This window comes from Theropithecus gelada, chromosome X, assembly GCF_003255815.1.
Source record: "Theropithecus gelada isolate Dixy chromosome X, Tgel_1.0, whole genome shotgun sequence".
Classification (NCBI taxonomy): domain Eukaryota; kingdom Metazoa; phylum Chordata; class Mammalia; order Primates; family Cercopithecidae; genus Theropithecus; species Theropithecus gelada.
This window is the reverse complement of record NC_037689.1, coordinates 7,748,239-7,761,617: the sequence shown is the minus strand read 5'-3', so window position 1 is coordinate 7,761,617 and position 13,379 is coordinate 7,748,239.

The following is a 13,379-nucleotide window of genomic DNA, read 5'->3' as shown; positions in this document are numbered from 1 at the left end:
TTTGGCTCTTGTTTCTGCAGCCTGTACAAGAAGCATAACACTGGAGGGGAGACCTCCAGATTTTACAAGAACTCACTCACTATCTTGAGTACAGTACCAAGAGGGATGGTGCCAAATCATTCATAATAGATCCACCCCCATGATCCAATTACCTTCCATCAGGCTCCACCTCCAACACTGTGGATTACATTTCAATATGAGATTTTGATAGGGACACATCCAAACTATATCAGGTATATTCTCAGTAATGGGATTGCTGAGTTGAACGGTAGCTCTTTTTTAAGTTCTTTGAGAATAGATCCTGTTTTTTAATACATTCTGCCAATCTAAGACTTTTCCTTGACAAGTTTGATCCACTTACATTTCAGGTAATTACTGATAGGGAAAGATTTAGTAATTCATTGTTTACCTGTTTTTGTATGTCTTACAGCTTTATAGTTTCTCATTTCTGCCCTTACTGCCTTTTTGTGTGTTTAATTTTTTTTTTTTTTTTGTAGTGACGCATTTTGATTCCCTTCTGATTTCCATTTTGTGTATATTTTGTAGATATTTTCTTTGTGGTTACTAGGGGAATTACATACAACATCCTAAAACTAGAGCAATCCATTTTAAATTTATAACAATTATTTGAAGTGGAAATGTGTTAAATCCCAAGAATGTGCCCCCTGGAGATGCAGCCTTGTGATTTTTCACATTTATTTGAACTGGCTTTGGCTGTTAACAGAAATGTTTCTCAATAGTCTATCAATTCACATTTTCTACCTAATATAAGAAAGACTTATCTTACTATTTTTAAGGTAGTCAATTAGATTTTGAAAATACTATCTTACAGGACAGCTCAGTGAAATGGTAAGAGTGTAGCTACTGTGGCTGAAAATTCTCTGGATGTATTATTAAAATCCTAACCAGGATAGGATTCATTTGTACTGAGTGCTCATTGTGTGCCAATCGTGGAAGCATGGAAAATATATTGATGGTGGCCATCTCAGTGTTGATTCAATTATTTCTGAAGAGATATATGTTTTTAAAAAAATTTTTTTTTGAGATGGAGTCTTGCTCTGTTGCCCAGGCTGGAGTACAATGGTGTGATCTCTGCCCACTGCAACCTCCACCTCCTGGGCTCAAGTGATTCTCCTGCCTCAGCCTCCCAAATATCTGGGATTACAGGCATGCGCTACCACGCCCAGCTAATTTTTTTTTTGTATTTTTAGTAGAAACGGGATTTCACCATGTTGGCCAGGCTCGTGTCGAACTCCTGACCTCAGATAATCCACCCTCCTTGGCTTCCCAAAGTCCTGGGATTACAGGCGTGAGCCACCATTCCCGGCTGTTTAAATTTTATGTTAACAGGATTTCCATTAAACTGTTTGACACACGCATATTGTTCAAATATAGTTCTTGAATGAATAATTTTATGCAGGATTTGCTTATTCAGTGTGCATTTATGAAACATATAATATGTGTCTGAAATTGTCCTGGGCACACAGGATTCACAAATACATTAGACAGATTTATTGCTTTTCATGGGCTTGTAGTCCAAAGGCAAGGTCATCCATCTAAACACATGTAATATGTAATCTTCTATTAAGGTCTGAATAGAAATCTTTCCTTCACGTTCACTCTAGCTTCCAGGATATCATATGTGTTGTTCCTATTCCTTCTTCTGGGACAATTCTTACCCCTTCTCTAAACAGATAACTCCTTCTGAGTCTTAGGATACAGCTTACAAATCACTACTTCCATGAAGCTTTAGAATCTTCCCCACTACCAAACCAGAAGAAATTTTCATCCTGTCAACTGTCAGGAGATCCCAAATTCCCCTCTCATAATAAACATTTATATCACAGTTTGTTGCAGTTTGTGTTACTTTATGTTGCTTTCAATAGACAGTGAGCTCCAGAACATTCTCACTATCTACCTTACTCATTATCTTATTACTTATCTCAGACCTTAGTACAGTACCTGACATAAATACGTGTGAGGAAAGATACTACCATAGCTAGATTTTTCAGGCCATAGAATTGGAAATAAAATAGAGCCAAAATAATCTGCCAGCATCATCTAATCTTAGATGAGAAAGCACAGCTAAAGATTTTGCACTTTTACTGAATGGAACATATTTTTAATACCTTTATTGAGATATAATTAACATAACATAAACTTCACATGTTTAAGTTGTCAGTTTGAGAAGTTTTGAAGCTTGATTGCATCTGTGAAAACACCAAAATAAAGGTAATAAAGACATCTATCATCACCAAGAGTTTCCTCATGGTTCTTTGTAGTCTATACTCCTCACCTCTATTTCTAGCCTGCTCTGATCCCAGCCCAGGATAATCGCTTACAGACTCTTTGGGTAAATTGGTTGGCATTTTCTAGAATTTCGTATAAATGGAATCAAACAGTATGTCCTCTTTTATCTGGCATCTTTTCCTCACCGTAATTATTAATGATATTGTTCCACATAACAAAAGTTCACTCATTTTATTTTTGAGTGGTATTTAATTGTACAGACGTACTACATTTCCCTCATCTGTTGATGTTTCTAGTTTGCGGCTACTAAAATAAAGCTGGTATGAGTATTTAAATGTACATGTTCATTCACATAGTAAGTATGTGCTTTCATTACTCTTGGATAAAAACCCCGAGTTGTAAAGACTGGATCATATGATAGGTATTTGTATGACTTTTTTAAAAACTGCCAAACCGTTTACCAAAGTGGTTGTAACATTTTACAATTCACAAACAATGTTTGAGAGCTCCTGTTTCTTCACATCCTCAGGAACACTTGATGTGGTCAGGATTTTTAGTTTGAGATACTCTAATAAATATAGAATGGTATGTCTTTGTGTTGTAATTTCCATTTTCCTAATGACTAACGATGTTGAGCATTTTATGTGCTCATTTGCCATTCATATATCTTCTTAAGTAAAGCATCTGTTCATTTTTTTCCCATTTAAAAATTTGGATTGCTTGTTCTGTTATTATTGAGTTTTGATAGTTCCTTACGTACACTAGATACAAGTCCTTTATTAGGTATGTGATTTTCTAATATTTCCTCTAGTTCTGTGGCTTACCCTTTCCTTCATTTAATGATGTCTTTTGAAGGACAGAAGTTCTTAGTTTTAATGAATTCCAATTTGTCACTTTTCTTTCATCAAGCTTTTTGAGTTTCATATAAGATATTGTTGCCTACTGTATGGTCACAAAGATTTTTCTGTATTTTCTTCTAGAAGTTGTATAGCTTTGCATTTTACATTTACATCTGTGATCCAATTAATTTTTATCTAGGATGTGCTGCATGGGTATAGATAGCAGGTTCTTCCATCACTGGTTATTGAAGAGATTGTCTTTTTTGCACTGAATTACCTTTGCACCTTTATTGAAATACAATTGAACATACATGTGTGGTCTATTGCTGATGTCTATTCTATTCATTTTTGCCTATATTTTTGCCCATATTTGTACCATTACTATACTATCTTTATTAGTGTAGCTTTCTACTGTAAATTGTCCAAATTTGTTCTTTTTAAAAGTCATTTTGGCTATTTTGCATCCTTTGTAATTTCATATGAGATTTGGAATTAGCTACAAAATAGTCATTTGGAGTATTTATTGAATCTGTGTTTCTAGATCAGTTCAGGTATTAACAAAATCGAGTCTTCCACCTGAATATGACATAACTATCCATTTATTTAGATCATCCTCAAAAATCTCTTGGTACAATTTTCAGTGTATAGGTTTTGCCACCTTTTGTGAGATTTATCCCTAAGTATTTCATGCTTTTAATGTTATCATGCTGGTATTTTTATTTAAATATCAAATTGTTTGTTAGTAGTATATAGAAAGGCAAGTAATTTTTGTAGATATAGTAATGAGGTGTTTCTGCAGTTTCTATAGGATTATTTTATGAAGATGATCATATCTTCATAGACAGAAGAGACAGTTTTACTTACTCCTTTCCAAGTTTTTCTTCTGACCCTTTTATTAACATTTTTTCTTGTATTATTGCACTGGTTATATTAACCAATGGACAACACATTTGTCCACTTTTTTCTCATTTTAAGAGAAAAGTACTCAGTCTTCATCACTACATTTCAAGTTACCTGTAGGTTTTTCATAGATGCCGTTTTCTTATCAAGTTGAGGAAGATTGCTTCTGTTTCTAGTTTGGTAAGAGTTTTACCAGGAGTGAATGCTGGATTTGCCAAATGATGTTTCTGCATCTATTAAAATGACTATTTTACAAATTTGTTAATATTGTGAATTATATTGATTTGTTTTTCTAAGGTTAAACTGCCTTTGCATTCTTTGGTCATGATGCATTACCCTTTTCCCCAGGTAATGCTGGCCTCATGCAATAAGTCAGAAAATATTCCATTTCTTTAATGTTCTGGAAAAAAAATTGTGTAGGTGGCATTATTTCTTCCTTATATGATTAGTAGAATCCACAAGTAAATCCATCTGGGCCTTTAATTTTCTTTGTGGAAGGTTTTAAAGTATAAGCTTAATGTATTGAAGGGTGTTTTAATCACCTGCTATTTACCCCATTAGTGAGGGAGGGATTCCTGCCTAGGTTTATGGAAACGGCTGGCATATGACACGACACCAGACAAATGACACTGATAGCAATTTATTAGTAACATATACTCACAACCTGAGAGAGGAAGATACCATGCACCATACAGTGACATACAAAGTGTTGCACTCAGAAATAAACTGGAAAACCAGGGCCTGTGAAAGGCAGAGTTTGTAGTATTGTTAAAGTGCCCCAGGTTCACATGGGAGGATGTGATTGGCTTGTTTCAGTAATTCTATAGCCTGACAGAGAACTAAGACCTGCTACTCAGAGATAAGCAGGAACTGCATCTGGTCTGCTCGATAAGGAGGATTGTTTGCCTAGGGAGCCTTATCCATGGGAGCAGAGAGGGAAGGGAACTTGTGGATTCACCATTTAAGATCCTCCTAATTTCACCAGGTGTCAAGGTAATACATAATATTGGACCTTAATTTTAGGCCTCACACTGCAAAGGTAGATACAGAGCTAGTCAGATTATCTATTTCTTCTTGACTAGCTGTTGTCTCTCAATGAATTTCTCTACTTTATTCAAGTTATTAAATGTGTTGACATATCGTTTTTTAAAAATAATTTTTCTCTATTTTTTTTTTTTTTTTTTTGAGACAGAGTCTCGCACTGTCGCCCGGGCTGGAGTGCAATGGCATAATCTCAGCTCAGTGCAACCTCTGCCTCCCAGGTTCAAGTGATTCTCCTGACTCAGCCTCCGGGGTAGCTGGGATTACAGGCACCCGCCACCATGCCCAGATAATTTTTTGTATTTGTAGTAGAGACAGGGTTTCACTATGTTGGTCAGGCTGGTCTTGAACTCCTGACCTCATGATCCGCCCGCTTCGGCCTCCCAAAGTGCTGGGATTATAGGCGTGAGCCACCATGCCCGGCCTCTATTTTTTAATATCTGTAGAATCTATGGTGATATCACACTTCTCATTCCTGATCTTGATAATTTTTGTCTTCTTTCTTACTTTCCTGATCAATCTGGCTAAAGATTAATCAATATTTTGATCTTCTCAAAAACCTAGCTTCTGGCTACATTGGTTTTCTCTATTGTTTTTCTGTTATTTCATTGATTTCTTATCTGATTTTTGCTATTTTTTTATTCTTACACTGAGTTTCATTTGATTTTTTTTTTTTTTTTTTTTTTGATACGGAGTCTCACTCTGTTGCCCAGGCTGGAGTGCAGTGGTGTGCTCTTGGCTCATTGTAACCTCCACCTCCTGGGTTCAAGCGATTCTCCTGTGTCAGCCTTCCGAGTAGCTGGGATTACAGGCACCTGCCACCATGCCCAGCTAATTTTTGTATTTTTAGTAGAGATGGGGTTTCACCATGTTGGCCAGGATGGTCTTGAACTCCTGACCTCAAGTGATCTGCCCTCCTCGGCCTCCCAAAGTGCTGGGGTCACAGGAGTGAGCCACCGCACCCAGCCTTTATTTGACCTTTATATTGCTTCTTAAGATGGAACTTAATGTTATTAGCCTGAGATTTTGTTTAAATAACATCCAGTGCTGTAAATTCTCATCTAAGTGCTGCTTTAGCTGCATCCCAGAAATGTAAACACGTTTTGGATAGTTATTCATTTCAAGATAATTTATGATTATCCTTTTAATTTGTTCTTGTGGCTCATGGGTTATTTAGAAGTATGATGTTTAGTTTTCAAGTGTAGATTTTCACAATATCTTTCTGTTATTGATTTCTAATTCAGTTACATTTCAGTCAGAGAATATACTTTCTGCTATTTCAAAACTTTTTAATTTATTAAGACTTGTTTATGGCCTATTATTTAAACATTCCATGTATGCTTGAGAATAATGTGTATTCTGTTGTTGTTTGGTTCAGCACTGTAAAAATGTCAATAGGTTAGGTTGGTTGAACCTGTTGTTCGTCTCCTATATCCTTACTGAATTTCTTTGTACTTGTTCTATCAGTTTTTTTGAGAGGATGTGTTGACATCTCTATTATTATTGTGGACTTGTCTATGATTACAGTATAATCGATTTGTCAGTTCTTTACGTATTTTGAATTCTGTTATTAAGTACATATTTAGAATTATTACATCCCCTTGAAGAATTGAGCTCTTTATCATAATGAAATGACTCTCCTTATCCCAGATAATATTCATTGCTCTGGCATCTACTTTGTTTGAAATTAATATCGTCACTCCAGCATTATTTTGATGACTGATTGCATGATATACGTTTTCCATCCTATTACTTTTAACCTTTTATATCATTTGTAAATTAAGTGGATTTATGTAGGTGTCATATTGGATTTCTTTTTTTTTTAATCTTATGATGATCCCTGTCTTTTAATTGGGATATTTATACCATTTAATATGTAATACTATTTTTTAAAATTATACTTTAAGTTCTAGGGTACATATGCACAAAGTGCAGGTTTGTTACATATGTATACATGTGCCCTGTTGGTGTGCTGCACCCATTAACTCGTCATTTATATTAGGTATATCTTCTAATGTTATCCCTCCCCCCACCCCCTCCGAACAATAAGACCCGGTGTGTGATGATCCCCTTCCTGTGTCCAAGTGATCTCATTGTTCAATTCCCACCTATGAGTGAGAACATGCAGTATTTGGTTTTCTGTTCTTGCGATAGTTTGCTGAGAATGATGGTTTCCAGCTGCATCCATGTCCCTACAAAGGACATGATCTCATCCTTTTTTATGGCTGCATAGTATTCCATGGTGGATATGTGCCACATTTTCTTAATCCAGTCTGTTACTGATGGACATTTGGGTTGATTCCAAGTCTTTGCTATTGTGAATAGTGCAGCAATAAACATACGTGTGCATGTGTCTTTATAGCAGCACGACTAATAATCCTTTGGGCATATCCCCAGTAATGGGATGGCTGGGTCATATGGTATTTCTAGTTCTAGATCCTTGAGGAATCGCCATACTGTTTTCCATAATGGTTGAACTAGTTTACAATCCCACCAACAGTGTAAAAGTGTTCCTATTTCTCCACATCCTCTCCAGCACCTGTAGTTTCCTGACTTTATAATGATTGCCATTCTAACTGGTGTGAGATGGTATCTCATTGTGGTTTTGATTTGCATTTCACTGATGGCGAGTGATGATGAGCATTTTTTCATATGTCTCTTGGCTGTAAGAATGTCTTCTTTTGAGAAATGTCTGTTCATATCCTTTGCCCACTTTTTGATGGGTTGTTGGTTTTTTTCTCCTAAATTTGTTTGAGTTCTTTGTAGGTTCTAGATATTAGCCCTTTGTCAGATGAGTAGATTGCAAAAATTTTCTCCCATTTTGTAGGTTGCCTGTTCACTCTGATGGTAGGTTCTTTTGCTGCGAAGAAACTCTTTAGTTTAATTAGATCCCATTTCTCAATGGGATCTAATTTTGGCTTTTGTTGCCGTTGCTTTTGGTGTTTTAGACATGAAGTCCTTGCCCATGCCTATGTCCTGAATGGTATTACCTAGGTTTTCTTCTAGGGTTTTTATGGTATTAGGACTAACATTTAAGTCTCTAATCCATCTTGAAATAATTTTTGTAGAAGGAGTAAGGGAAGGATCCAGTTTCAGCTTTCTACTTATGGCTAGCCAACTTTCCCAGCACCATTTATTCAATAGGGAATCCTTTCCCCATTTCTTGTTTCTCTCAGGTTTGTCAAAGATCAGATGGCTGTAGAGGTGTGGTATTATTTCTGAGGACTCTGTTCTGTCCCATTGATCTATATCTCTGTTTTGGTACCAGTACCATGCTGTTTTGGTTACTGTAGCCTTGTAGTATACTTTGAAGTCAGGTAGCATGATGCCTCCAGCTTTGTTCTTTTGACTTAGGATTGTCTTGGCAATGCGGGCTCTTTTTTGGTTCCATATGAACTTTAAAGCAGTTTTTTCCAATTCTGTGAAGAAAGTCATTGGTAGCTTAATGGGGATGGCATTGATTCTATAAATTACCTTGGGCAGTATGGCCATTTTCACAATATCAATTCTTCCTATCCATGAGCATGGAATGTTCTTCCATTTGTTTGTGTCCTCTTTTATTTCACTGAGCAGTGGTTTGTAGTTCTCCTTGAAGAGGTCCTTTACATCCCTTGTAAGTTGGATTCCTAGGTATTTTATTCTCTTTGAAGCAATTGTGAATGGGAGTTCATTTATGATTTGGATCTCTGTTTGTCTGTTACTGGTGTATAAGAATGCTCGTGATTTTTGCACATTGATTTTGTATCCTGAGACTTTGCTGAAGTTGCTTATCAGCTTAAGGAGATTTTGGGCTGAGACAATGGGGTTTTCTAAATATACAATCAGGTCATCTGCAAACAGGGACAATTTGACTTCTTCTTTTCTTAACTGAATACCCTTGATTTCTTTCTCTTGCCTGATTGCCCTAGCTGGAACTTCCGACATGATGTTGAGTAGGAGTGGTGAGAGAGGGCATCCCTGTCTTGTGCCAATTTTCAAACGGAATGCTTCCAGTTTTTGCCCATTCAATATGATATTGGCTGTGGGTTTCTCATAAGTAGCTCTTATTGTTTTGAGATATGTTCCATCAGTATCGAATTTATTGAGAGTTTTTAGCATGAAGGGCTGTCGAATTTTGTCAAAGACCTTTTCTGCATCTATTGAGATAATCATGTGGGTTTTGTCTTTGGTTCTGTTTATATGCTGGATTACATTTATTGATTTGCATATGTTGAACCAGCCTTGCATCCCAGGGATGAAGCCCACTTGATCATGGTGGATAAGCTTTTTGATGTGCTGATGGATTCGGTTTGCCAGTATTTTATTGAGGATTTTTGCATCGATGTTCATCAGGGATATTGGTCTAAAATTCTCTTTTTTTGTTGTATCTCTTTCAGACTTTGGTATCAGGATGATGTTGGCCTCGTAAAATGAGTTAGGGAGGATTCCCTCTTTTTCTATTGATTGGAATAGTTTCAGAAGGAATGGTACCAGCTCCTCCTTGTACCTCTGGTAGAATTTGGCTGTGAATCCATCTGGTCCTGGACTTTTTTTGGTTGGTAGGCTATTAATTATTGCCTCAATTTCAAAGCCTGCTATTGGTCTATTCAGGTATTCAGCTTCCTCTTGCTTTAGTCTTGTGAGAGTGTAAGTGTCCAGGAAATTATCCATTTCTTCTAGATTTTCTAGTTTATTTGCATGGAGGTGTTTATAGTATTCTCTGATGGTAGTTTGTATTTCTGTGGGGTCGGTGGTGATATCCCCTTTATCATTTTTTAATGCATCCATTTGATTCTTCTCTCTTTTATTCTTTATTAGTCTTGCTAGCAGTCTATCAATTCTGTTGATCTTTTCAAAAAACCAGCTCCTGGATTCATTGATTTTTTGGAGGGTTTTTTTTGTGTCTCTATCTCCTTCAGTTCTCCTCTGATCTTAGTTATTTCTTGCCTTCTGCTAACTTTTGAATGTGTTTGCTCTTGCTTCTCTAGTTCTTTTAATTGTGATGTTAGGGTGTCAAGTTTAGATCTTTCCTGCTTTCTCTTGTGGGCATTCAGTGCTATAAATTTCCCTCTACACACTGCTTTAAATGTGTCCCAGAGATTTCGATATGTTGTATCTTTGTTCTCATTGGTTTCAAAGAATATCTTTATTTCTGCCTTCATTTCGTTATGTACCCAGGAGTCACTCAGGAGCAGGTTATTCAGTTTCCATGTAGTTGAGCAGTTTTGATTGTGTTTCTTAGTCCTGAGTTCTAGTTTGATTGCACTGTGGTCTGAGAGACAGTTTGTTATAATTTCTGTTCTTGTACATTTGCTGAGGAGTGCTTTACTTCCAACTATGTGGTCAATTTTGGAATAAGTGCGATGTGGTGCTGAGAAGAATGTATATTCTGTTGATTTGGGGTGGAGAGTTCTGTAGATGTCTATTAGGTCCGCTTGGTGTAGAGTTGAGTTCAATTCCTGGATATCCTTGTTAACTTTCTGTCTTTTTGATCTGTCTAATGTTGACAGTGGGGTGTTGAAGTCTCCCATAATTATTGTATGGGAGTCTAAGTCTCTTTGTAAGTCTCTAAGGACTTGCTTTATGAATCTGGGTGCTCCTGTATTGGCTGCATATATATTTAGGATAGTTAGCTCTTCCTGTTGAATTGATCCCTTTATCATTATGTAATGGCCTTCTTTGTCTCTTTTGATCTTTGATGGTTTAAAGTCTGTTATATCAGAGACTAGGATTGCAACCCCTGCTTTTTTTTTTTTTTCTGTTTTCCATTTGCTTGATAGATCCTCCTCCATCCCTTTATTTTGAGCCTATGTATGTCTCTGCATGTGAGATGGGTCTCCTGAATATAGCAACCTGGTGAGTCTTGACCCTTTATCCAATTTGCCAGTCTGTGTCTTTTAATTGGACCATTTAGTCCATTTACATTTAAGGTTAATATTGTTATGTGTGAACTTGATCCTGTCATTGTGATATTAGCTGGTTATTTTGCTCGCTAGTTGATGCAGTTTCTTCCTAGCATTGATGGACTTAACATTTTGACATGTTTTTGCAATGGCTGGAACCTGTTGTTCCTTTCCATGTTTAGTGCTTCCTTCAGGGTCTCTTGTAGGGCAGGCCTGGTGGTGACAAAATCTCTAAGCATTTGCTTGTCTGTAAAGGATTTTATTTCTCCTTCACTGATGAAACTTAGTTTGGCTGGATATGAAATTCTGGGTTTAAAATTCTTTTCTTTAAGAATGTTGAATATTGGCCCCCACTCTCTTCTGGCTTGGAGAGTTTCTGCCGAGAGATCTGCTGTTAGTCTGATGGGCTTCCCTTTGTGGGTAACCCGACCTTTACCTCTGGCTGCCCTTAACATTTTTTCCTTCATTTCAACTTTGGTGAATCTGACAATTATGTGTCTTGGAGTTGCTCTTCTCGAGGAGTATCTTTGTGATGTTCTCTATATTTCCTGGATTTGAATGTTGGCCTGCTTTACTAGGTTGGGGAAGTTCTCCTGGATGATATCCTGAAGAGTGTTTTCCAACTTGGTTCCATTTTCCCCGTCACTTTCAGGCACACCAATCAGACGTAGATTTGGTCTTTTCACATAATCCCATATTTCTTGTAGGTTTTGTTTATTTCTTTGTCCTCTTTTTTCTGTAGACTTCTCTTCTCGCCTAACTTCATTCATTTGATCTTCAATCATTGATACTGTTTCTTCCAGTTGAGCGAGTCAGTTACTGAAGCTTGTGCATTCGTCATGTAATTCTCCTGTCATGGTTCTCAACTCTATCAGTTCGTTTATGGTCTTCTCTGCATTGATTATTCTAGTTATCCATTCTTACATTCTTTTTTCAAGATTTTTAGTTTCTTTGTACTGGTTACGTAGGTCCTCCTTTAGCTCTGAGAAGTTTAATCGACCAAAGCCTTCTTCTCTCAACTCCTCAAAGTCATTCTCCATCCAGCTTTGATCTGTTGCTGTTGATGAGCTGCATTCCTTTTGAGGGGGAGATGCGCTCTGATTTTTTGAATTTCCAGCTTTTCTGCCCTGCAGATAAAACCACACATCTTTATAGTTTTATCTGCCTTTAGTCTTTGATGATGGTGACGTACTGATGGGGTTTTGGTGTGGGTGTCCTTTCTGTTTGTTGGTTTTCCTTCTAACAGTCAGGACCCTCAGCTGCAGGTCTGTTGGAGTTTGCTTGAGGTCCACTCCAGACCCTGTTTGCCTGGGTATTAGCAGTAGAGCCTCAGTTGAAAATGCACATATCACCCGTCTTCTGTGTTGCTCGCACTGGGAGCTGGAGGCTGGAGCTGTTCCTATTCAGCCATCTTGCTCAGGATCTAATTTGTAATACTATTGATATGTTTTGGTTTTAGTCACCCATTTTGCTACTTGTTTTCTGTTGTTTGCATCTACTCTTTGTATTATTTCCTTTCTTAATTTTTAATTTTTGTTTTTATCAAATAGTTGTATATATTTATGGGATACATGAGATATTTTGACATGGGCATGTAATGCATGATCATCACATCATGGGAAATGGGGTGTCCATCCTCTCAAGCATTTACTCTTTGTGTTACAAACAATCCATTTATACTCTTTTAACTATTTTTAAATGTACAATTAAATTATTATTAACTATATTCACCCTCTTGTGCTATCTAATACTAGGTCTTATTCATTCTTCCTAACTACTTTTTTGTATCCATTAACAATTGCCACCTCCCCGTGCCACACACTCACAGTGTGGTAGCCATCCTTCTACTCTCTATCTCCATAAGGTCAGTTGTTTTGATTTTCAGATCCCACAAATAAGTGAGGACATATGGTGTTTGTCTTTCTATGCCTGATTTATTTCACTTAATAATATGACCTCTAGTTCCATCCACATTGTTGCGAATGACAGAATCTCATTCTTTTTTATGACTGAATAGTAGTTCATTGTGTATATGTACCCCATTTTCTTTATTCATCTGCTGATGGACACTAAGGTTGCTTCCAAATCTTGGCTATTGTGAACAGTGCTTCAACAAACGTAGGAGTGCAGATATCATTGAGATACTGATTTCTTATCTTTTGGTTATATATCTGGCAGTGGGATTGCTGGTTCATATGGTAGCTCTATTTTTGGTTTTTTGAGGAACCTCCAAACTATTCTCCATAGTGGTTTTACTAATGTGTATTCCAACCAATGGTGCACAAGGGTTCCCTTTGCTCTACATCCTTGCCAGCATCCATTATTTCCTGTGTTTTGAATAAAAGCCATTTTAACTGGGGTGAGATGATATCTCATTGTAGTTTTGATTTGCATTTCTCTGATGCTCAGTGATGTTGAGCACCTTTTCATATGTCTGTTTGCCATTTGTATGTTTTCTTTTGAGATG